Source organism: Oryctolagus cuniculus, chromosome 21 (assembly GCF_964237555.1).
Source record: "Oryctolagus cuniculus chromosome 21, mOryCun1.1, whole genome shotgun sequence".
Classification (NCBI taxonomy): domain Eukaryota; kingdom Metazoa; phylum Chordata; class Mammalia; order Lagomorpha; family Leporidae; genus Oryctolagus; species Oryctolagus cuniculus.
The window spans coordinates 17144360-17166922 of NC_091452.1; the positions used below are offsets into that span (position 1 = coordinate 17144360).

The following is a 22563-nucleotide window of genomic DNA, read 5'->3' on the forward strand; positions in this document are numbered from 1 at the left end:
GGGAGCGCGCAGCACAGGGTGGAGGGCGGGCTCACCCTCCCGGAAGTGGGCGTGGCTACTCCCTCCCTCCGGCCCTGGTTGGGCCCCGTGGAGCCGAGGGGCGGAGCCTGCCCTTCAGGCGCAGCTGGCGGCTTTCCTCACGGCTTCCCTTGGCAGGGGGCCCGGGTCTTCTCAGCCGTGACGTCGCCTCAGACGCCTCGGCCCGGTAAGCTGGGCCGTCGCTGGAGGAGTTCGCGGGACGCGCTGGGGGAACAGTTTTCTTGAGTTTCCAGTCCCTCGAGGCCTTACTGACTAGAAAGTGCTGTGGCCCGGCCCTTGTGGCGGAGGACTGTCCGTGTGTGCGGGCAGCGTCCACCGGGCGTGTGGGTGTGTAGTCCCGCGCCGCGCGCTGGGATGCGCGGTGACACACGCGGTGGAGCGTAGTGACAGGTACAGCGACAGAGCAATGGTGGTGAGGTAGGAGGTGTAGTGGCGTGTTGACGACTGGTGACGGATACAGCGATACGATCGTTACCGGCCCACCGTGGACAGCCAGGTCACCGGGGGCGAGAGCTGTATGTATGGCATTGCATGTGTAGACATGTGTATCACTGTATGTTACTGTAGCCCTCTCCATATATGCGTGTGTGTGCATGTGTGTATATATGTGTGTATATATCATATATATAGTGTTTTGTGTGTGGTGTTTCCTGTTCTTTTTTTTTTTTTTTTGACAGAGTTAGTGAGAGAGAGAGAGAAAGGTCTTTTTTCCTTTGGTTCACCCCCAAAATGGCCGCTATGGCTGGTGCATTGCACCGATCCGAAGGCAGGAGCCAGGTGCTTCCTCCAGGTCTCCCATGCGGGTGCAGGGCCCAAGCACTTGGGCCATCCTCCACTGCACTCCCAGGCCACAGCAGAGAGCTGGCTTGGAAGAGGAGCAACTGGGACTAGAACCCAGGGTGCCAGCGCTGCAGGCGGAGGATTAGCCTAGTGAGCCGCGGTGCCGGCCCTCCTGTTCTTGAGCACATAATTCTCCATCTTACCCCTAAGAGTTTTTTTTTTTTTTTTTTTTTTTGACAGGCAGAGTGGACAGTGAGAGAGAGAGACAGAGAGAAAGGTCTTCCTTTTCCATTGGTTCACCCCCACAATGGCCGCTGCGGCAGGCTCATCACGCCGATCCGAAGCCAGGAGCCAGGTGCTTCTCCTGGTTTCCCACGCCGGTGCAGGGCCCAAGGACTTGGGCCATCCTCCACTGCCCTCCCGGGCCACAGCAGAGACCTGGATAGGAAGAGGGGCAACCAGGACAGAATCCAGTGCCCCAACTGGGACTAAAACCCGGGGTGCTGGTGCCACAGGCGGAGGATTAGCCTAGTGAGCCGCGGTGCCAGCCTAAGAGTTTTCAATCGGGAGTAAAGCTTGGGGATGAGCCATGCTTTCTGAGATTTGGCTCAGTATACTTCAATATTCACAATTGCTTTCTGTCTTTTTTTTTTTTTTTTTTTTTTTTTTTTTTTTTTAATCCAGGCCTGGTGTCTGGGACAGCATTTAAGCTACCACTTGGGACACTCATATCTCATATCAGAGGGCCTGGGTTCAAGTCCTGCTTTCATTTTTAATTCCAGCTTCCTGCTAACGTGTGTGCCCTGGGAGGCAGCAGGTGATGGCTCAACTATTTGGATCCGTGCCAGTCAGTTCTGAAAGTTATTGGAACCATGGAAGTGTAACTGCCAGGCTTTTTAGTATAGAATTTCTCAGTAAACAGGAAAATGACCAAAATTGGCAACATTTCTAAGATTGAATCGAAATAGCTGGGGGAAAAATAAAGGACACGTAGCAACATTTATTCAGAATTATTTGGAGTCTGTTTTCCTTGGTGTTGTTATGCTCTGCAATAATCAGGCTCTGCTGCTCACTCCTGGACAGCCAGCTCACCAGAGAGGAGAGGCCGTAAGAGGAAGGCTTTATGTCAAGAAGCCAGTAGTCTGGGGGAGAGAGTGATTTCCAGATCCAAAATGTGTTCTTTCCCTCCCAACAAGCCAGCAAAAAAGGGTTTTTCAAGGGAAAGGGTAGCTTCAGGTGGAGGTGAGGAAAAAATGAGGCCGATCGATAATTAAGCAGCTCTTCAGGCTTTGTTCTGGTGTTGGTCAGTCCAGGGGACCCAGGGCATTAGCCAGGTTCTTGATAAGGAGCTCGGCCATCTGTAGTTGATGGTTGTATCCTTCTCCTCAGCTGGGTGTGAGGTCGGCCATTCCTAGTCATTCCTTTCAGCAGGCTCCTGGAATTCTTATGCAAATATGATTTTTTAAAAATTATTTATTTGAAAGGCAGAGTTACAGAGAGGGAGAGAGAAGGAGAGAGAGGCCTTCCATATGCTGGTTCACTCCCCAGGTGGCCTCAACTGCTGGAGTTTTGCTGATTCGAAGCCAGGAGCTTCTTCTGGGTCTCCCACATGGGTGCAGGGGCCCAAGGACTTGGACCATCTTCTGCTGCTTTCCCAGGCCATAGCAGAGAGCTGGATCGGAAGAGGAGCAGCGGGGACTAGAATCGGCACCCACATAGGATGCTGGCACTGCAGGCGGCAGCTTTGCCTACTACACCATTGTGTCAGCCCTAACAAACATCATTTTTTAAAGTTGTTTTTTTTTTTTTTTTTTTTTAGTTTTCAAAGATTTATTTGAAAGGCGGGTGGGGGAGGGGGAGAGGGATAGAGGGATGGAGGGATAGAGAGAGAGAGAAGAGATCTTGCATTTGCTGATTCACTTCTCAAATGGCTGCAATAGCTGGGGCTGGGCCAGGAGCCTGGCCAGGTCTCCCATGTGGATGGCAGTGGCCCAAGTACTTGGGCCATCTGCTGTTCTCCCAGGTGCATTAGTAGGAAGCTGGATAGAAGTGGAGCAGCTGGGACTCCAGTGGGTGCTCATATGGGATGCCAGTGTTACAAGTGCTATAATGCTAGCCCTGCAAATATTATTTACAAGATTAATCACAGGTAATTCACAATGTCAGTAATGGGTTTCTGTTATACTCTGAGATGGATTTTAGCAAGCCTTTTTCTTTTACTTCTGAAACAAGTTCATAAATCAAATCCAAGGGTACTTTTAAACATTCATGGAAAATGTAATTAAAAGATTATAAGTTTCGGGGCCAGCGCTGTGGAGCAGTGGGTTAATGCCCTAGCCTGAAGTGCCGGCATCCCATATGGGCGCCGATCGAGACCCGGCTGCTCCACTTCCAATCCAGCTCTCTGCTTTGGCCTGGGAAAGCAGCAGAAGATGGCCCAAGTCCTTGGGTCCCTGCACCCATGTGGGAGACCCGGAATAAGTTCCTGGCTTCAGATCGGCGCAGCTCTGGCTGTTGCGGCCAACTGGGGAGTGAACCATCTGATGGAAGACCTATCTCTCTCTTTCTCTCTCTCTGCCTCTCCTCTCTCTGTGTAACTCTGACTTGCAAATAAATAAATAAATCTTTAAAAAAAGATAATAAGTTTGCTTTATTTTGAAAAATCGGAAATCCATGCCTATGAGGGGGCTTCAAAAAGTTGATGAAACATGTATATTAAGAAAAAAAGTATACATGGATTTCAAATCATTTTTTTTCAAAGATTTTATTTATTTCAGAGGTCGAGTTACAGACAGTGAGAGGGAGAAACAGAGAGAAAGGTCTTCCTTCCGTTGGTTCACTCTGCAAATGGCCGCAAGCCAGGATCCAGGAGCTTCCTCTGGGTCTCCCACACGGGTGCAGGTCCCCAAGGAGTTGGGCCATCCTCCACTGCTTTCCCAGGCCACAGCAGAGAGCTGGACTGGAAGAGGAGCAGCTGTGACTAGAACTGGCGCCCATATGGGATGCCAGCGCCACAGGTGGAGGATTAACCTACTGAATCACAGCGCCAGCTGCTCAAATCGTTTTGCACCAAAATAAACATCCTTAAGTTTCTTGGGGAAAGGTTTAGAAACTTAAAAAACTTACCTCGTCAGGCTTAGGAAAAAGCCACGAAGCTGTGACCTGTAGGGGGTTTTCCTTAGCTTCTCATCTACCAGGGAACTTCCTGTTTTCCAGTTTTCTTATCTGTCAAAGGAAAGCTTTGGGGTTTGCTATCTTTGTTTTTCCCAAACTCTGGAGCACTAATTTGCGTTTATCCTTTCCTTTCATTTTCTCTGAAATGCAAAATGACACGGAGCTGACTTGGGAATTCGTCCTTTCTTTGTACCGCTTTCCCTGATGTACTTTGCAGGGTTCTCGGGGTATGTGCTGCTGATTTGGCTGCATTTTAGGGGAGCGGACAGAAGGCCAGGCCATTCGGTTTTCCCTCCTTGGAGCTTTCCATTTGTAAAGGTGAGTCTTTGAGCTTGGTGCATAATTCTAACGTACTTCCTGCCCTCCTGCAGACACGGTGAGGTGAGTGGTACCACAGAGCCAGTTTGGGCCCGTGTTTGGACAAGCGGTGAAAAATGAGCAGAGTTGTGATGACCTGTGTGCTTCTTACATGACCTGGGACGGTGGCTTTTGTGTTGCCACAATCAGAGAGGCGAGTGGAGGAGGCGCATTCCTTGTGCACTTTGCAAAGGTGAGTGGTTATCCTGCCAGACACCCCCTGAGAACCCGGTCTGCTCTCAGCAAACAGTTATCTTTAGAGATGGATCATTCACTAGAACTTTCTAGACTTTGACGTGGCTAAAGCTCAGTTCCACGCTCCTAGGTGCCCCCAGGGGTTTCCACGAGCGGTGACTCTGGGTAGGCCTGCCTGCCAAAGATTCCTGCAATTGTCTGAGTCCAAGCAGATCCAGGACTTCCATGATTTGGTTCACAGTCATCTACTTTTCACACAACTTTTAGAGGGTAGTTTTTAGAACTATCCTGTTTTAAAATGGGTAGAAATTTGTAAGATATATTTTTTGGAGAAGTCATGAGGGCTGTGGTTTAATTAATGTTTTTTTTTTTTTTTTTTGAAACACAAATGGCATAAGAGCTCAAGAAAGTGTCCCCAAACAGTACAAATAGTCAAGGTTGGACATCAGTAAACTTTGGCATAGGCTGTAAATGGTGTTAAGAAGTGGGAGACATAGAGGGTCTTTACAGAGAGTGAATCTCTGCAAACCCCAACTTGTGTGGCCTTTTCTTCTCCCAGACTTGCTCCAAGGCGGTGGAGAAGGTAGGAGATTTGTTCTTTGCTGACTGCAGTTGAATCCTGTAGATGGAAATCCTTACTTGCTTTAGCAGGAAGCCCACCCCTTCCTTCCCCGAAGGCTTGCAAAGCATTGTGACTAGGAACAGTTGTGTGCTGGTTGGCTTTTAGGAGGAGCCTGAGGTTGTGCGTCCTGACCTCCAAGACCAGGGCTTAGTGGTGATGAGAATGCAGGTGTTGAACTTCCATTCAGTGGAGGAGTGGATGCCCCTGTGTCTGAGCCATGCATATCAGGGGTACATCTTGCCATTGTGGCCCATGGGATTCTGAAAGTAGACACAATAAAGTGATATTTTTTGGGTCCAATTATGGGTTCCCACTTTACTTTGATGTGTTTTCCTGGGGAAATTTTCTTTTTAAAAATTTAATTGGAGAGTCAGGGAGATAGAGAGATAAAGAGAGAGAGATACAGAGAGAGAGAGAGAGAGAGAGAGAGAGAGAGGCAGGCAGGCAGGCAGGCAGAGAGCTTGTTCCCATCCACTGATTCACTCCTCAAGTGCCTACAACAGCCAGAGTTGAGCTGGGTACAGAGCCAGGAACTGAATCCAGGTCTTCCATGTGGGTGGAAGTGACTCAACTACCCAAGCCTCCTCTATGTCTCATAGGGTCTCCATTAACTTCTTTTTTTTTTTTTTTTTTTTTTTTTTTTGACAGGCAGAGTGGACAGTGAGAGAGAGAGACAGAGAGAAAGGTCTTCCTTTTGCCGTTGGTTCACCCTCCAATGGCCACTGCGGCCGGCGCACTGCGGCCGGCGCACTGTGCTGATCCAAAGGCAGGAGCCAGGTGCTTCTCTTGGTCTCCCATGTGGGTGCAGGGCCCAAGCACTTGGGCCATCCTCCACTGCACTCCCAGGCCACAGCAGAGAGCTGGCCTGGAAGAGGAGCAACTGGGACAGAATCTGGTGCCCCGACCGGGACTAGAACCCGGTGTGCCGCTGCTGCTAGGTGGAGGATTGGCCTATTGAGCCGCGGTGCCGGCCTCCATTAACTTCTAATTCTCCAATATTTTTCTGTCAAAGGCACTCATGACTGATTTTTCATAAAACGAAAATCTCTTATTTTTAGTTCAGGGACTGCATTGATAGAATATTACAAAATAAGACCATTTTGTTATTTAAGTTGGGAGAGGAACTTATTTGGGGAAGAGATTTGCTATGTGTTTCCAATGTACTTTAGTACTGGCAATGTTGATCAAACTATAATCACAGGGAGCGCACTTAGCCTCGTGTTTAAGGTGCCCATTGAGATGCATCCCATCAGAATACCTTGGTTCAATCCTGGCTCCAGCTCCTGATTCCAGCTTCCTGCTGATGCAGACCCTGGGAGACACTGGTGGTGACACAAGTAATTCAGTTCCTTCCACCCACATAGAAGACCTCAGTTATGCTCCTAGCTCCTGGTTTCAGCCCTGGCCCAGCCCCAGTTGACTGTGGGTGTTTGAAGAGTGAGTCAAATAAATAAAAAATAAAAATTGCATAAATAAAAATTTATGCCTGCTTGCCAGACGCACAGAGCAGACTGCCCCCTGCCAAGTTCCCACTCCCCAGCAGGGGGCACTATGGAGCAAAGCCTGCTCAGGTGATTGCCAAATTGGGCGAGGTCAGGTCTTTGCGGAAAGAAGCAAGGCTGGAGTTCTTGTCTGCTGACTCAGCCAAAGGCAGATCCCACAGATCGACTCGTTACTGGGAGATATTTGTGGAACATGAGATTCTCTGTGCTCAAAGATGGAGCAAGGGACGTAGCCTGGGGAGGAAGGGGTGGGTGTGGCGGGCACTCAGGGATGTATGCACAAGCCTGCGGCTTGGTTCTGGAACTCTCTGCTGCTGCTCGTGGTTGAAAGTGTTTGGCATGAGGGAGACAGGCTTATTGGGAGATTCAGCCGGCCTTCCCTCACGGGGGCCACTGCAGGATGGGGTCCCTTGAGGCAGAAGGGCAGGAAGTGCTGAGATGTCAGGCTAAGTTCCACAGGGCCTGCCCAAGGTGGCAGCTTTGGGGTCAGTGCCTGTCAGTCTTCTGCCCTTTGCCCAGGGTGCTGGGGAGGCCTCTTAGAAATAAAGCCCAGGGTGTTGAGGACCTTACAGGGTGGGGTCTCCAGTGAGGAGAGAGCAGCCTGGGACAAACCAACCATGGGACCCGGCAATCCTCTCACTAGGTCTTTACCCAAGAGAAATGAAACCTTGTGCATCAGTCGTCATTCACCCCAAACCTGTGAGTGTTCTTGGCTGCTCTGTCCCTGTCTCCTGGACTTAAGGTTTCCCAGTTGATCCATCTTGTCCTGATGTGTTTGGAACTGTTTTCAGGTAGTAGCTCTGAGAATAACAGTCTGTAAACCACACTTTTCAGTGTAATTAGAGTTGAGCCTTACCAACCACGTAACGTGTGGAAGCCTTGCACCTACATAAATCCACTTGCCTGGTGCTCTTAGGCTTGTCCAGTGTGCTCTCTCTGCGTGCTCTGATGCCCTCTCTCCAACAATGGTATGCTTTCTGTTTTCAAAAGTCATCGTCCAGAACCAGCTCACCATGGAAACAGAACCCACAGTGCTGCTGGATTCTCTGCGAGGGGACACGCACCTCGTCCTCCCAGTCCTCTTGGAGCTGGGAGTTGTGTCTCACAAAGGCATCCAGCCTTCCCCAGGGGTCTCACCAGGTCCTGATGGGCTCCATCTCTGCAAGGCCAGCTTGCACCTTGGAATAAATCCTTTCTGCTCTGCCCCACCCTGTAGCGGACACCTTCTCTTTCTCTAAGGGGCTGAAGTGCTGGAGAGAGGGACAGGGACAGAGAGAGACTCGTCCTCCTCTGCTCGGGGTGAGGGGGGCTGAAGCCCTTGTAGCAGCTTCTCACGTTGCTTCTCACTCCTGGGCTTCCTTATGTGGTCTGCAATCTGTGTTCATGGTAGATCATGTAGAAAATGCAGATAAATGAGAAGGACTCCATAAGTAGCATCCCGTAAAATACAATTCCAGACACAGGAACTCTTGCTGTTTATGTGTGGGTGCATGCCCCTCCAAGTGTTATTTCCGGGTGGGCCCTGCTCCCCATAATCTCATAGGAAAGAGGGAATGAATTCATCAAGGGCTGGAGGTTTCTTGCAACAACTTCATGGTGAAGCACAGTTTAGGGAAGACACATGGGATTTAAAATATCTCCCAGAGTGTGAGGACTGGGGCCTAAAGTGGTGACCCTGTGAAATCAAGAAAAGAAGAGTCAAACTGAACTCTGACTTCCTGGTTATGCCTTAGAAGACGGCCTTAACCTTGCATGCACAGATGGCGTTAGGCTTGAGTGTTTCCGCCACTGGAAAGAGTCACACGTGGCTATTTGGGAGGTCACAGATACACACCGATGAGATTAATAATAATAATAAAAAAAATCCCAATGCCGATGAATTCCTCACTGCAGTTTGTCAGGAACTTCATGGTTCAAAGAGTCCAGTCTCTCTGTCTACTGAGATGGAGAAGATGCTGAACCCCGGACACATGGCTTTGAAGATTCCAAACCTGCTTTGGAGATGAGAGAAACACCGGTGGGGGGGAAGCCTGGGGAGGTTGGAGGAGAACAAAAAGGGTTTCTATGCGTGAACTGGAAGCCTGCAGTGCTTGTGCGTCACTCGTACACATAAACAGATGCTCCTGTCTCAACCTGGAAGTCGACTATTGCAAGGCCACGCTTTCTTTAACAGTCTATACCGGCAGGATCACTCCAGCATTCTGGGAGGTAGTTTTTATCATGACGTTGGGGAAAGTGACTTTGATTTGGGCTCAGCTTGTATTTCACTGTTGTGCATATATTCATATTTTTCAAAATCTGGAGTGCTTTATACATATCCTGTAATCAACCTTTAAAATCCAATGTTTTATGTATGTGTATCTCAAACATCATAATTTGGGGATCCACATAATATACTACAGTATTGTTTTGCTGTGTTTTTATCCTTGTGAGTGTGTGTGTGTGTGTCTCTGTTCATGCATGCTTTGCTTCCTCTTCTCCATCCTCTCTGTCTCTTTCCACAACCTCCATGTCACAGATATGGCTGCCTGGGCTTGGGGACCTTTTTCAGAGGAGAGATCCAGAGAGAAGCTGCCTTAGGGTCCTGGCTTGTTTGGTCCTAATGGTGCCTGCTGGGCCAGTCGCTCCTCCTGTTGTGTTTTCTGTCATACCTGGAACATCACAGTTGCTGCCTCCTGTGTCTACACTTTGGCCCAGGTACATCTCTGCTCCAGCCTGGGAGAATCTTCCATCCCTGCACCAGGAGTGGCATGGCCAGGGGAGGGTTGGGGCCTGTGGCCAGGTCCTTCGTCCAGCCTGGGCCCAGCCCATGCTTGGTGCTGTAGGGAATGCAGCGGAACCCACACGATTGTGACTTCCGGGGCCCAGTAGATACTGTCCAAGGGGATCAGGACATTTAGAAGTTGCCTTAGGGGAAGGATTTTCTCCATCCCTGACTTTATTCCCACAAGTAAGTCCTCTGATCAGTGGTGGGTTGTTTATTTGCTTTGTGTTCTTGAGAGGCAGCATCGTGATTTGGGAAGAGCTGATTTCTGAGATACCTGAGTCCGAATTTTAGCTGCGTGACTCTGGGCAAGTCACTTCGATTCTTTGAGCCTCTGTCCAACAATCGGACTAGCAGTCCTTGCCTTAGAAGGCTGTGGTGATAAAGGCTGTGGATGGCGAGCTCTGGGAGACAGTAGGCATTCAATAAATGATGATGCTGTCAGAAAAGTGTGAGGCCTGGCTGCTGATGTGTGGCCCACAGCTGGGGAGGATGCCTTGGCTGTGCCCTGGGACAGAGCCCCTGACTGCCCTGGGGAGGACGCCTTGGCTGTGCCCTGGGACAGAGCCCCTGACTGCCCTGGGGAGGATGCCTTGGCTGTGCCCTGGGACAGAGCCCCTGACTGCCCTGGGATCTGGAAGCAGCAGAGGCAGTACTCTTGGCTGAACCCAGGCAAATGAAGTACAACATGAGTGATGTGCCTCTGCACCCACAGGAGCTAGAGACCCAGCACCCAGGGAGGCAACAGAGAGGGAGCGAGACCCCCCTAACCCCCATTAGCACATGGGGGTCCTTGTTGTTGCCCTTGGAGCTCTTCTACCTCTTTATGGAGGTACCCAGCACCTGCAGCTCACCTTCCTGGCTTCTGTGCTAACCTGTGTCCCAGGCTTAACACTTTCTGCTACCAATGCCATTGTGTCACTTTGTCAATTTCCCTTCTCCTCCACTAGATGCTGCTGTGCACCCACCCATGTCACTGCCATTTCTCATTGCTGAGAGCCTAGCGTGGTAGAGACAGACACGGGAGCAAGAAGTCCTGGGAACCGGGGCCAGCCAGTTCTGGAGAGTTCCCAGAAGGTGCAGTGCAGGCCACAGTGTCCACCAGGGCTCTCTGACACTGATGCCAATGCCATCCTCTGTTGAACACCTACCATGCACCAGGCTCTTTTCACAAATTAACTGCTGTGACCCCCACAGGCCCTGATGATGTAGGTTCCTTTCCCGCATACAAGGAAACCAAGTTTGGAAGAGGTGATATGACCTGCTATGTGTCACACAGCATATACCTGGACAGGATGTGAACAGACAGAGACTTTTGTCTAATTCTAGATGCCAGAGATAGATCCTGTGAGTGTTGTCATGTTACCCATAAAAGTTGCTGTTTGTTGAGCTCCTCCTGTGTGCTGGGCGTTGGACACAACTTGGAGAAGACAGATGGGGCAACTCCACAGGCGGCTTGACCTGGACCCACTATCTGGGAACTCTGGGGCAGCTCTGGTCCCCAGCCCCCAGCACAGAGTAGGGCCTCAGTTCATGTTGGCTGGTTGAGTGAGTGGTTGGCAACAGGTAATACAAGGAGTCCTTTGTCCTGTGTCTTTTGAGTTCCACAAAAGATAGCTGGAGGACAAATACTGCTCCTTGTCCCATCGTAGGCCCCACCTCTGTGTGTGTTGGTCCAGCCACACTGAGCTGTCCCACAGGTCCCTTCTGCTGCTGCCTTGCTGTCATCTGTAGGTGGTGGTATAGGGTTATTGTTCCCAGGACTACTGCCTCTTCATTGACCTCAGTGTTTCCTGGCGCCTTCAACACTGTGGAGAATGTGACGAATTCTACAGCAGTCCTGCTCCAGAGGAACACATCCATGCCTGTATTTCAGGGGCTTCCTTGACCCTAAGTTAAGAATCTCTGCTGCAGAGGAGTCTGTAAGACCCAAGAATTCGATCTCACCTGTGGAATCAAGGAAATGGTTCTTTTTTTTTTTTTTTTTTTTTTTAAAGATTTATTTATTCATTTGAGAGGCAGAGAGAGAGGTCTTCCATTCACTGGTTCAATCCCCAAATGGCTGCAATGACCTGGGCTGATCTGAAGCCAGGAGCTTCTTCCAGGTCTCCCACGTGGGTGCAGGGATGCAAGCACCATCTTCCACTGCCTTCCCAGGCCATCAGCAGGAACTATATCAGAAGTGGAGCAGCCAGCCTGTGCCACGGCTCACTAGGCTAATCCTCCACCTTGCGGCGCCCGCACACCGGGTTCTAGTCCCGGTCGGGGCACCAGATTCTGTCCCGGTTGCCCCTCTTCCAGGCCAGCTCTCTGCTGTGGCCCGGGAGTGCAGTGGAGGATGGCCCAAGTGCTTGGGCCCTGCACCCCATGGGAGACCAGGAGAAGTACCTGGCTCCTGCCATCGGATCAGTGCAGTGCACTGGCCGCAGCGCGCTGGCGGCGGCGGCCATTGGAGGGTGAACCAACGGCAAAAGGAAGACCTTTCTCTCTGTCTTTCTCTCTCACTGTCCACTCTGCCTGTCCAAAAAAAAAAAAAAAAATGGAGCAGCCAAGACTCAAACCAGCGCCCATATGGGATGCTGGCACCACAGACGGAGGCTTAACTTACTATACCACAGTTCTGGCCCCTCAAAGAAACAGTTCTTACTGAAATGCTACCAAGTGCCACGTACAACCACAGCTTCCAGATGACTCAGGGGGGAGCCTGGGCAGCAGCAGGTCCAGTCAATGGCCTGGCAGCTCTCTGGCCACGCCTGCTGACTGGGTGCTGGGTCCTCGGTGCACCTGCAACATTTTCTCCCTTCTGGTCGTCCTCTTGAGCACTGTTTTCAAGTTTATTTAAGAAAGTTATGGGTAATCCTTGTCTCTGACTAGCAGCCACATTATTTTAAAAAATAATTAATTTGAAAGGCAAGTTAGAGGAAGAGGGGGAGAGAGGTTTTTTTTTTTTTTTTTTTTTTTTTTTTTTTTTTTTTTTCTTTTTAACCAGGAGCTTCCTCCGGGTCTCCCACATGGGCGCAGGAACCCAAGGACCTGGGCCACCCTCCACTGCCCTCCCAGGCCACAGCAGAGAACCGGACCGGAAGCTGGGCAGCTGGGACCTGAACCAGCACCTACATGGGATGCCAGCACCCCAGGCCAGGGCGTCAACCTGCTGCACGACAGCGCCAGCCCCCGCCCCCTTTTTTTTTAACCAAGAGAGAGATTTTTCATCTATTAGTTCACTCTCCAAATGGCCACAACAGCCAGGACTAGGCCAGGCTGAAGTCAGGAGCCCAGAACTCCATCCTTGTATCACACATGGGTGGCAGATACTCAACACTTGAGCCATCATCTGCTGGTTTCCCAGGTGTTCTAGCAGGGAGCTGGATTGGCAGTGGAGCAACCGGAGCTCAAGCCCTAGTGCCCATGTGGGATGCTTAATGGCTTAACCTGCTGTGCCACGATGCTAGCCCCTGTGGCCACATGCTTTAGTGCTCGTGGTTTCCAGAATATAGCCTAGGGATGTACAGAACTGTGTGCTTTCATGGTTATACCCTTGGCACAAATTCACCCACAAACTGCCAGAAACATTATCTTCTCCCTTCTGGTAATAAATTTAAAAGATTTACCCATTCATTGGGAGCATACGTGTTGAGTGTTTGAGGGCTCCTGGGACAATGGGGTGGAGAGAGAATTTCTTTGCAAGGAGTGTGGTGAGGGAGCAGGAGGATCTGAGAGCATGGGTCTAAGTATCAATCCCTGTTTTATGGGGTCTGCAACATCTGCAGGTTTATGACCTGCTTTAAGTGAAAAAATACAAATTATAAGAAAGTTTCAGTTCAAAAGTCAATGTTTATGTAGAATTAGAAAAGAAACTTCCCCAAACCAATTTAAGAAATCCAAGAAATATCACACTCACTGGCATCACAGGGCCAGATAATGAAACTCGTATTAAATATGAGTTGTGCAGTTGGCCCTTCGTATCCCCATGACCTGCATCCACTCAGAGCCAACCTCAGATTAAAAATATTTGAAAAATAATTGTAACTGCATCAACATGTACAGACTGCTTTCTTGCTATTATTCCCTAAACCAGAAGTGGGGAAGTCCGGCCCAGGGGCCTGTAAGGGCCACGGAATCACTGAGTTTGGTCCTGCCTAGGCAACTGCTGGCAGGGACTCAAAATTCGGTACATCTGTAGCAGACTAATTTTTAAGCTGGCAGTTCTGTATGGCCTGTGCATGACGTCATAACTGTCCAGATGGCCCTGAGCAGAAACAAGGTTCCCCACTCCCACACAGCATTCGCCTCGCACTGGGTGCGGTGGGGAATCCAGAGGTGATGTGTGCAGCTCGTCTGCCCGTGTGCCCTGGTGTGGGAGTGGCTTGAGCGTGTTCAGATTTTGGTATCCTTGGGGAGTGCTGGAACTCTTCCTTCAGACACTAAGGGGCGATACTGTGTTTTCTTTCCAAGTTCATTATTTTTGTCTGTATAGGCTTCGATCATTTAGCTACGACAATAGTTGTATAATCTTTTGTATAGAAAGAGAAAAAAATATATTGCAATCTTTCCTCCATCCTAGTAGATGGAAATCTGTCACTCTTGATCACAGTTTAGGAAAAAACACCACAGTATTACCTGTTATTATTTGTAGTATGATGTCAGTTTTTGGGATTGTTTCAAATTTGACCAAGTCTTTATGAAGATTCCGACATATGTGAGCTGTGAGGTTTCTGGGGATTTTGTTTTGTGTGTTTACTGATTAAATACTTTTGGAAATGACACTCATTAACCAATTTGTTACTAATATGAATTTGTAGAGTTTTATGTTAAATTTTCATTTGATGTTAGTCAGAACTTTTTATAATCCTGCAATATGTCGATAAGATTTGTTTCCCTTCGTTAATTTAATTATTGAGCAATTCAAGAGCCTAATTTTTCTCTCTTTGAAATGAATCTCTTCATCTTTATGAATTTCTGCTTCAGATAGGAGACTTTTTGTTATAGTTCTCATTGTTTGGTGCATTGATCATTACATCCACTATGTTTTCAAATATATGGCAATAGGGAGAACTTCCGTTTGGACTGGGCACTGATGAGGTTAAAATCTGCCTTTTAGAATGTTTTTATACGAATTATGGGGGAAGCAAAAATGGAGCTGCTGGTGCTATTTGTTTCCAAATAGCTTTACTCCTCCACTGCACACACCTCTGGTGCCAGCGACACAGGCTGTGCTCATGTCAGGGGACAAAGCCCGGCCATGCAGCTTTGTGTCATGGTGTGGAAAAAGGCAGCATAGTCAATCGGGCTCCTGGAAGTTGTGACTGCTCTGGGAGAAGGAATAAGGACTGTTACAGAAGTGACTGATAACCACATCATCACAACGCACACAACACAATCTGTGCCTAACTCGGCTTCCTGTTACCACATAACACATGGAAAAGGAGTAAGGACTGTTACAGAAGTGACTGATAACCACATCATCACAACGCACACAACACAATCTGTGCCTAACTCGGCTTTCTCTTACCACATAACACATGGAGAATTAATCCACGGGAAATGTCAGAGTGCCAAGAAATAGATGATTGTAGGTGTTTGGGGGCACCTTCCAGCCTTGGGATGAGGACTTCAGTGGGAAGGGGCAGGGCATGCTTTCCATCTCTGTCTCTTGGTCCATGCACATAGCACTGCTGTGAATACACAAGGATCCTAATGTCTCTGGGGCTCAGTCTTCTCATGCATGAAATGGGGACAATTCCAGTATTCATGGGCAGGACTGAGTGAGAACATGCATCTGACTTGTTTATCCCATCATCTGGCAAACATTAGGTACTCGTTCATGCCTACGTCCCTTCATTCTGTGAAGTTAGCCCACAATTTGCATGCAACTGTTATTGGTTCATTCCCAGTGCTGGGACCTTTTCTTACTTTTTTTTTTTTTTTATTTTTTTTTTATTTATTTATTTATTTTTTTTTTTATTTTTTTTGACAGGCAGAGTGGACAGTGAGAGAGAGAGACAGAGAGAAAGGTCTTCCTTTGCCGTTGGTTCACCCTCCAATGGCCGCCGCGGCCGGCGCACCGCGCTGATCCGATGGCAGGAGCCAGGAGCCAGGTGCTTTTCCTGGTCTCCCATGGGGTGCAGGGCCCAAGCACCTGGGCCATCCTCCACTGCACTCCCTGGCCACAGCAGAGGGCTGGCCTGGAAGAGGGGCAACCGGGACAGAATCCGGCGCCCCGACCGGGACTAGAACCCGGTGTGCCGGCGCCGCTAGGCGGAGGATTAGCCTAGTGAGCCGCGGCGCCGGCCTACTTTTGAAAATTAAAACCAAGACCGTTTCTGGCCATGATTTTCAGGAAACGATGCTCAGTCTGTTTCCCATATGGAAATCTCCAACCTGGCCCTACAATTCTATCCACGTATCAGTTCTTGATTTATTGTGGATCTCATTCTGCAAGGCAGAACAATAAGCCTCATTTTAGGACAAAATAAAGGAGAATATTTCATGATTGTATGGATGGGCAAATATTATGTAGCTGAGATAAAAGATGCTAACCACGCAGGAAAAACGTCTGGTTAAAACAAAGAACTTGTGTCCATCGGAAAACACCATTACGAGTTACATGGTAAGCCACAGAATGGAAAAGGCTTTAAAAATGCTCATATCCAACAGATGTATGTTGTTTCCTAGATATATATGTATATGTAGATATACATATATGCATATAGCACCAGCAGCTCCATTTTTGCTTCCCCCATATATACATATATGTATATCTAGATATACATATATATCTAGGAAAAATCAAGAGAAAGTGGGAAAAAATGTGAATAGGTGCTTCGCAACAGCATGCTTCTCAAAAGCAAATGAAAGGTGCCCAGCCTCAGTCGTCTTCCGTGAATGTGACTCAAAAGCCCAACATCATGCAACTGCACTTTCACCAGGACTGCTGAAAATGCAAGTTATCAGTATCTAGTGTGGGGGATGTGGAGGCAGTGGTCGGATAAGTTGATCCCAGACTCTGACAGCCTGTGGCTTCATATCTCCCACCCTTTGGATTGATTACACCCGCCCTTTGGATTTCACAGTTTATCTCTTCTGTGTAGTCCTGACATTGATGTGTACTGATGTCCATAACTACACAGGGACTGGAATGTTCAGAGCACCGTGTCTACAATAGTGGCCAATGTGAAACTGCTCAGTCATAGAACACTGAGCGATGTGTTCCCAGTGTGGAACACATTCCCAGCACTGGGAATGAACCAATAGCAGCTGCGTGCAAACTGTGGGCTAACTTCACAGAATGAAGGGACGTAGGCATGAACGAGTACCTACTGTTTGCCAGATGATGGGATAAACAAGTCAGATGCTTGTTCTCACTCAGTCCTGCCCATGAATACTGGAATTGTCCCCATTTCATGCATGAGAAGACTGAGCCCCAGAGAGATTAGGACCCTTGTGTATTCACAGCAGTGCTATGTGCATGGACCCAGAGACAGAGATGGAAAGCATGCCCCGCCCCTTCCCACTGAAGTCCTCATCTCAAGGCTGGAAGGTGCCCCCAAACTCGGGGGGGGGGGTCCCACTTCCTTCTCTCTAAATTTAGAAAAGGAAATCCTCTACCTCCTTGGGTTCAGAGCAAAAATTGGATTATGTCTGTGAAAGGGTACTTTTCTTTCTTCTTCTTCTTCTTCTTCTTCTTCTTCTTCTTCTTCTTCTTCTTCTTCCTTCTTCCTTCTTCCTTCTTCCTTCTTCCTTCTTCCTTCTTCCTTCTTCCTTCTTCCTTCTTCCTTCTTTCTTCTTTCTTCTTTCTTCTTTCTTCTTTCTTCTTTCTTCTTTCTTCTTCTTCTGCAAAAAAATCTGTAGTTACCACCAAGCAGTAGAGAAAATTCTGTTCTCCATGGTGTTGTTCACTCTGATTTCCCTTTCCTGACTAGCATTCTAGAAAGAAATTGAAACGTGAACATGGGATAATTTGATATTTCTTGTTCTGAATGGGCAGGTGCAATTGCAATGCACAGGTTTACATCAGTAGACTGTGAGCAGTGAAGGCTTGGGGCTTCCTGAGGGGGCATTTAAGAGTGCGGTCACATCTCCCCTCCCCTCCCCTCCCGTTCCCTCTCCTCCTCTTCCCTCTCCTCCCCTCCCCTCCCCTCTCCTCCTCTTCCCTCTTCTCCCCTCCCCTCCCCAGCACTGCAGGCAGAGGATTAAACTAGTGAGCCACAGTGCCGGCCCCTAAAATAAATATGATTTAACACCTGAACAGTAAGAAGGAAGTAACTTCGGGAAGAAAAAAACACAGTGACCTGGCCGTCTCCAGGTGGGTGGGTGATTGCCTTACAGAGATACTTTTGGCCCAGAAACCTTCTGACACTGGTGTATGGATTTGAATCTCATCTCCAGTACTCATCTCCAGTACTCCTGGCTGTACAGTCTTGGATGAGCAACTTCACTTCCTTTCTGTCCCCTCGATGAGGTGGTTTTCAGGTGAAACAAAGCACTGACAGCGTCTGACCCCTTAGTACCTAACAAGGGTATTTCATCATGGTTGTCATTAGTGAGACAACAGTGCTGCTGCCCCGTGGCGACAGCGGAGCTGAGCCCTGCAGCGGTCAGAGCCACGGCAGGTGGTGAGGGGGAACTGCAGGCTGCAGTCCTGGCTGAGGCAGGCACGGGGAGCACAGCTGGATATACTCCTGGGGCTGTACCTGAGAGCAAAGCTTGTTTTTGGGGGAGATTCCGTGACCTCTGGCCCTGGGCCTTGCTGGCTGCAGAGCTGCTTCCTGGGGCAGGGTGGGCAGTGGGATCCGGGTACAGGCATCTAATGAGCTGGGCTGAGGGTACAGTCACCGCTGATCTTGGCACTCCCTGAAAGAAGATCAGAATTGGGGGACTGTGGGTGATGGCAAAGCAGGGACAAAGCCAGCTCTGGGCTGTCCACAGCTCCGGCGGTGCCCTGGAGGAGCCAGGCCTCTGCTAAGGCGTGGTGGTGTTGAGGACGGAAGGTCCCCTTGCCCGAGAGATGCACTGGGAGCCTGTGAGGGACTCCGGGCTCTGGGGCTTTATCATTTGCTGAGAGTGTGACCTAGAGCAAGTCGTTATCTCCTTGACCTTGTTTCTGTGTGTAAACTGGGGGAGAAAATTGTACCTGCCCATGGATCGGTTGTGACTGTTCTGCAGCCTGAGATGCCCGCAGGGTCAGGCTGGCATCAGCAATGAGAGGAGTGGGCAGAGCAGGAGCCAGTGGTGATAGGAGCTGTGGTACCACCGGAGAGAAGCAGGGGTAGCTGCTGTCGGCCTCCTGGGACCCAGGGCTTCCAGTCCATGCTCGAACAGCCTCAGAGTCTTAGAGCCTGCTTCTTTGCGCAAGAGTCTGTGACTGGGGGGCTGTGGCACTGTGGGCTCAGCTCTGCCAGGAGACTAGAAACAATTTGCAGTGAGGACAGTAGAAAGAAATGGCAAACCCAGTGTGTTTTCAGATATGCAAGAGAAGCAGGAAATTAGCTCTATCCCAAAATGCTGGCAATTAGGCAACATTTTAAAATCAGCATGTTGAAATCCAAACACAACTCCATGTTAGCTCTGTGACTTTTATTTATTTATTTTTTATTGTTTAATTTTTCTTGACAGGCAGAGTAGACAGTGAGAGAGAGAGACAGAGAGAAACATCTTCCTTTACTGTTGGTTCACCCTCCAATGGCAGCTGCGGCCGGCGCGCTGCGATGATCCGAAGCCAGGAGCCAGGTGCTTCTCCTGGTCTCCCATGGGGTCAGGGCCCAAGCACTTGGGCCATCCTCCACTGCCTTCCCGGGCCACAGCAGAGAGCTGGCCTGGAAGAGGGGCAACCGGGACAGAATCCGGCGCCCCAACCAGGACTAGAACCCGGTGTGCCTGCGCCGCAGGCGGAGGATTAGCCTGGTGAGCCGCAGCACCGGCCAGCTGTGTGACTTTTAATCTCCCTGAGTTTCTTTCTTCCTGAGTAAGGTGGGTAGGAATACAAGTACGTTTGATCTCTGTGATTTTGATAAACTGCTTTGTGGACCGTTGATCTTTTTGTGATGATACCTATTATTCCCCACTCTACAGAGGAGGAAACCGAGGCACAGAATAGCTAAGCCCCATGTTTCACAGCTCAGGGCAATGGCTGCTGTGAGGCTTTAGAATGGGGTAATGCCTGCACAGTGGTTACCCAGCGTTCATCATTACCATGAGTATTAGTTTTTTAAAAGATCTTATTTATTCAGTTGAGAAGTGGGGTTAGAGAGAGAGGGATAGACCACTGGTGTGCCCCCTAAATGGCCATATCTGCCGGAGCTGAGCTGATCTGAAGCCAGGAGCTTCCTCTGGGTCTCCCATGTGGGTGCAGGAGTCCAAGCACTTGGGCCATCCTCTAGTGCTTTCCCAGGCCATAGCAGGGAGCTGGATTGGAAGTGGAGCAGCTGGGACTGGAACCGGCACCCATACGGGATGCCAGCATCTCAGGTGGAGGCTTAGCCCACTACGCCACAGTGCAGGCCCCTATCATGAGTATTATTGAGAACAGAAATGACTCAAGGCCACTCTTCTCAATTCTCTGGGCAGAGGAAACCACTGGACTTTGTCAGATACAGACCACGTGCCTCTCTCATCGATGTTGTTATGTGGCTTTGCAGGTAGCTCTTGGCTATTTAATATTTTTTCAGAAAGCCTTTTATATTCAAGATAATGATATTAAGAAGTAATTGGATATTACTTATTCTGGTTTCTGAACGCTTAACTGAGTTATGAGAAGAGAGGTCTGTGGTGACTCCCAGATGCTATCATGGCAGCAACACACAAAATCAAGCCTGTCCAAGATCAAGCATCACTGATGTGCCTCTTCTTTAAGCTCCCTGCCCCTCTGCTCTACACGGAGGAAGACTGACGACAATAACATCCTCTCACAAGTTTGTCCTGTCACCTAGGGCACAGACACACCAACAGCTTCCTCTGTTTGCTAACAGACCCCACAGCAGCTAGCATCCCAGCCTCACAAAACATAAGGAACGACACGAAGGCTGCGGAACACCTGCTCTGTTGTTGTGCTCGGTTTTCTAATGACTTCACCTCAGAATGGCACAGCTAACACCCTCCAACCCTAGCAACAGTCTGGTGAGTCTGTTCAAGCAAGCAGCACTGAAATGTGGAAAAAATGAAGAAAGCTCCCTGGCCCTTCCCACAGCACTGACGGAGCAGGCTTCCCCTAAGTACCTTAGCACATTCACAGTCTCTACCCACTTCTTCTGAAGGTGAAGGCTTTCCCAGGTATCAGCTTCTACCCATTCTGGATGCTTGGGGGCCAGTTCTGCTGTGATAACTCAGTGGTGGGCAGGATGAGTCCTTTCTTCTTCTTTCTTAAAGATTTATTTATTTATTTGAAAGGCAGAGTTACATTACACAGAAAAGGAGAGGCAGAGAAAGAGAGAGAGGTCTTCCATCCACTGGTTCACTCCCCAACTGGCTGCAATGGCCGGAGCTGTGCCAATTCAAAGCCAGGACCCTGGAGCTTTCTCTGAGTCTCCCACATGGGTGCAGGGGCCCAAGGACTTGGGCCATCCTCTGCTGCTTTCCCAGACTATAACAGAGAGCTGGATCAGAAGTGGAGCAGCCAGGACTCGAAACGGCATCCATATGGGATGCAGGCACTGCAGGCCGTGGCTTTACCACTATGCCACAGCCCTGGCCCCAAGTCCTTTCTTCTTATACACATCGCCTACCAAGAGAAATGATGCCTTTGACAACTTTATATTTTCCTGTCCCACTTATGTATTCCTTGGCCAGCTGAAACAGTCTGAGGCACATGTTGGTGATGGAGTTAAAAGACCCAGGAGAACCAGTTTTTTCTTCTCTGAGTTGGCCAAGGTAAAAACTTGAAGTTGTCGATCTAAATGGAAGACTCCATTAACCTCCTGTGTTGTGTCTCTCCTGAGTTAGAGCCCATTTTTTTTTTTAAGATTTATTTTTTATTTGAATGGCAGAGTTACAGAGAGGCAGAGGCGAGGTAGGGGGTGGTCTTCCATCCACTAACTCACTCCCCAAATGGCCTCAATGGCCAGAGCTGAGCCAATCTGAAGCCAGGAGTCAGGAGCTTCTTCCACGTCTCCAACATGGGTGCAGGGTCCCAAGGACCTGGGCTATCTTCCACTGCTTTCCCAGGCCACAGCAGAGAACTAGATCGGAAGTGGAGCAGCTGGGGCTCCAGTCGGCAGCCATATGCAGGCTGTGGCTTTACCCACCACAGCACAGTGCTGGGCCCAGATCCCATGTTTCTTGCTTTCCTTCCTAATTCCTCTGAAGCACTTCCTTAAGGAGCTTCATAATAAAGGGCATACGGGAGAGAAAGTCTGATTATGTCTTCATTCTTCCCTCAGTGATGACTAGCTTGAGGGAATCCTTTTCAATTCAATAATTTCCAATAGTTTTTGAAGTTATTTTCTCTTACAGTTATAGAGGTACTTCTTCATTGCTTCCTAGAACTCAACACTACTGTTGAAAAGTCTGACACCATTCTGATTCTATTTCTTTTGTATGTAACCTGCATTTCCTTTCTGAAAGACATATAGAACATTCTCTTATCCTTAGTGTTTGTAACAAAGGAAATTCTTCATATTGGAAGTGTTTTGCAAGACAGGCTCCTGGAACCATTGCATCAGATGTGTCAACAGTCTTCTCTAAGGTGGGCTAGAAAAGTAGCTTCATGTCCAAATTGTATTTCACACACTCACCTGTGGCCAGAGGCCACTTGTGGCCTGGAGACCAGTGAGGAGGAGTCGCTCTTGGCTGTTTTAAAAATCCCTTTCACATAGGCAGTGGGCAGCCTAGCCACTGGCTTTCCTGGGACTATAATTAGATTTAGGCTCCCAGTCCAGTCAATAGATTTTCATCTTAGGGGGACCAAGCTGATCATGACCAGTAATTTACAGCTTGAGTTGGTCTGAAATCAATACAGATTTGCTCTTCATTGAGAGGACTGTAAAACAAGGTGACAGGAGGCCCCCAAAAGCAGTTGACATGGGAGTAGAGAGCTTGGGGAGCCTGGAGAGAGGCCAGGCAATTAGAGAGATGAATCAGAGGGCAGGAGAGGCCAACTTCTGTCTTGTGGGCTGTGGTCAGAGCTGGCCAGAGCT

The 22563-nt window shown here is 49.0% G+C and overlaps 2 long non-coding RNA genes across 4 annotated transcripts in view; one reads left to right on the top strand and one right to left on the bottom strand.

The window, feature by feature from the left end:
* Positions 1-105: 105 nt before the first annotated feature.
* LOC138847421 (uncharacterized) overlaps positions 106-22563 on the top strand; it is a 51211-nt gene continuing 28753 nt past the window's right edge. Inside the window, exons 1-2 of one of the 2 annotated variants that reach the window (XR_011385232.1) lie at positions 106-205; positions 4365-4543. This is a non-coding gene — a long non-coding RNA (uncharacterized lncRNA). Of the gene's footprint in view, positions 206-3943; positions 4221-4364; positions 4544-22563 lie in introns of those variants that run through there. The other variant, XR_011385231.1, reaches the window with a different exon arrangement.
* Positions 1800-7661, bottom strand: LOC103345377 (uncharacterized). Of its 2 annotated transcripts, none has more exons than XR_011385229.1 (3): positions 7573-7661; positions 3946-5427; positions 1800-2262 (listed from the first exon to the last, which is right to left on the bottom strand). It is a non-coding gene; the product is annotated as an uncharacterized lncRNA (long non-coding RNA). The 2 variants fall into 2 exon arrangements; XR_011385230.1 differs by lacking the exon at positions 1800-2262 and adding an exon at positions 3305-3778.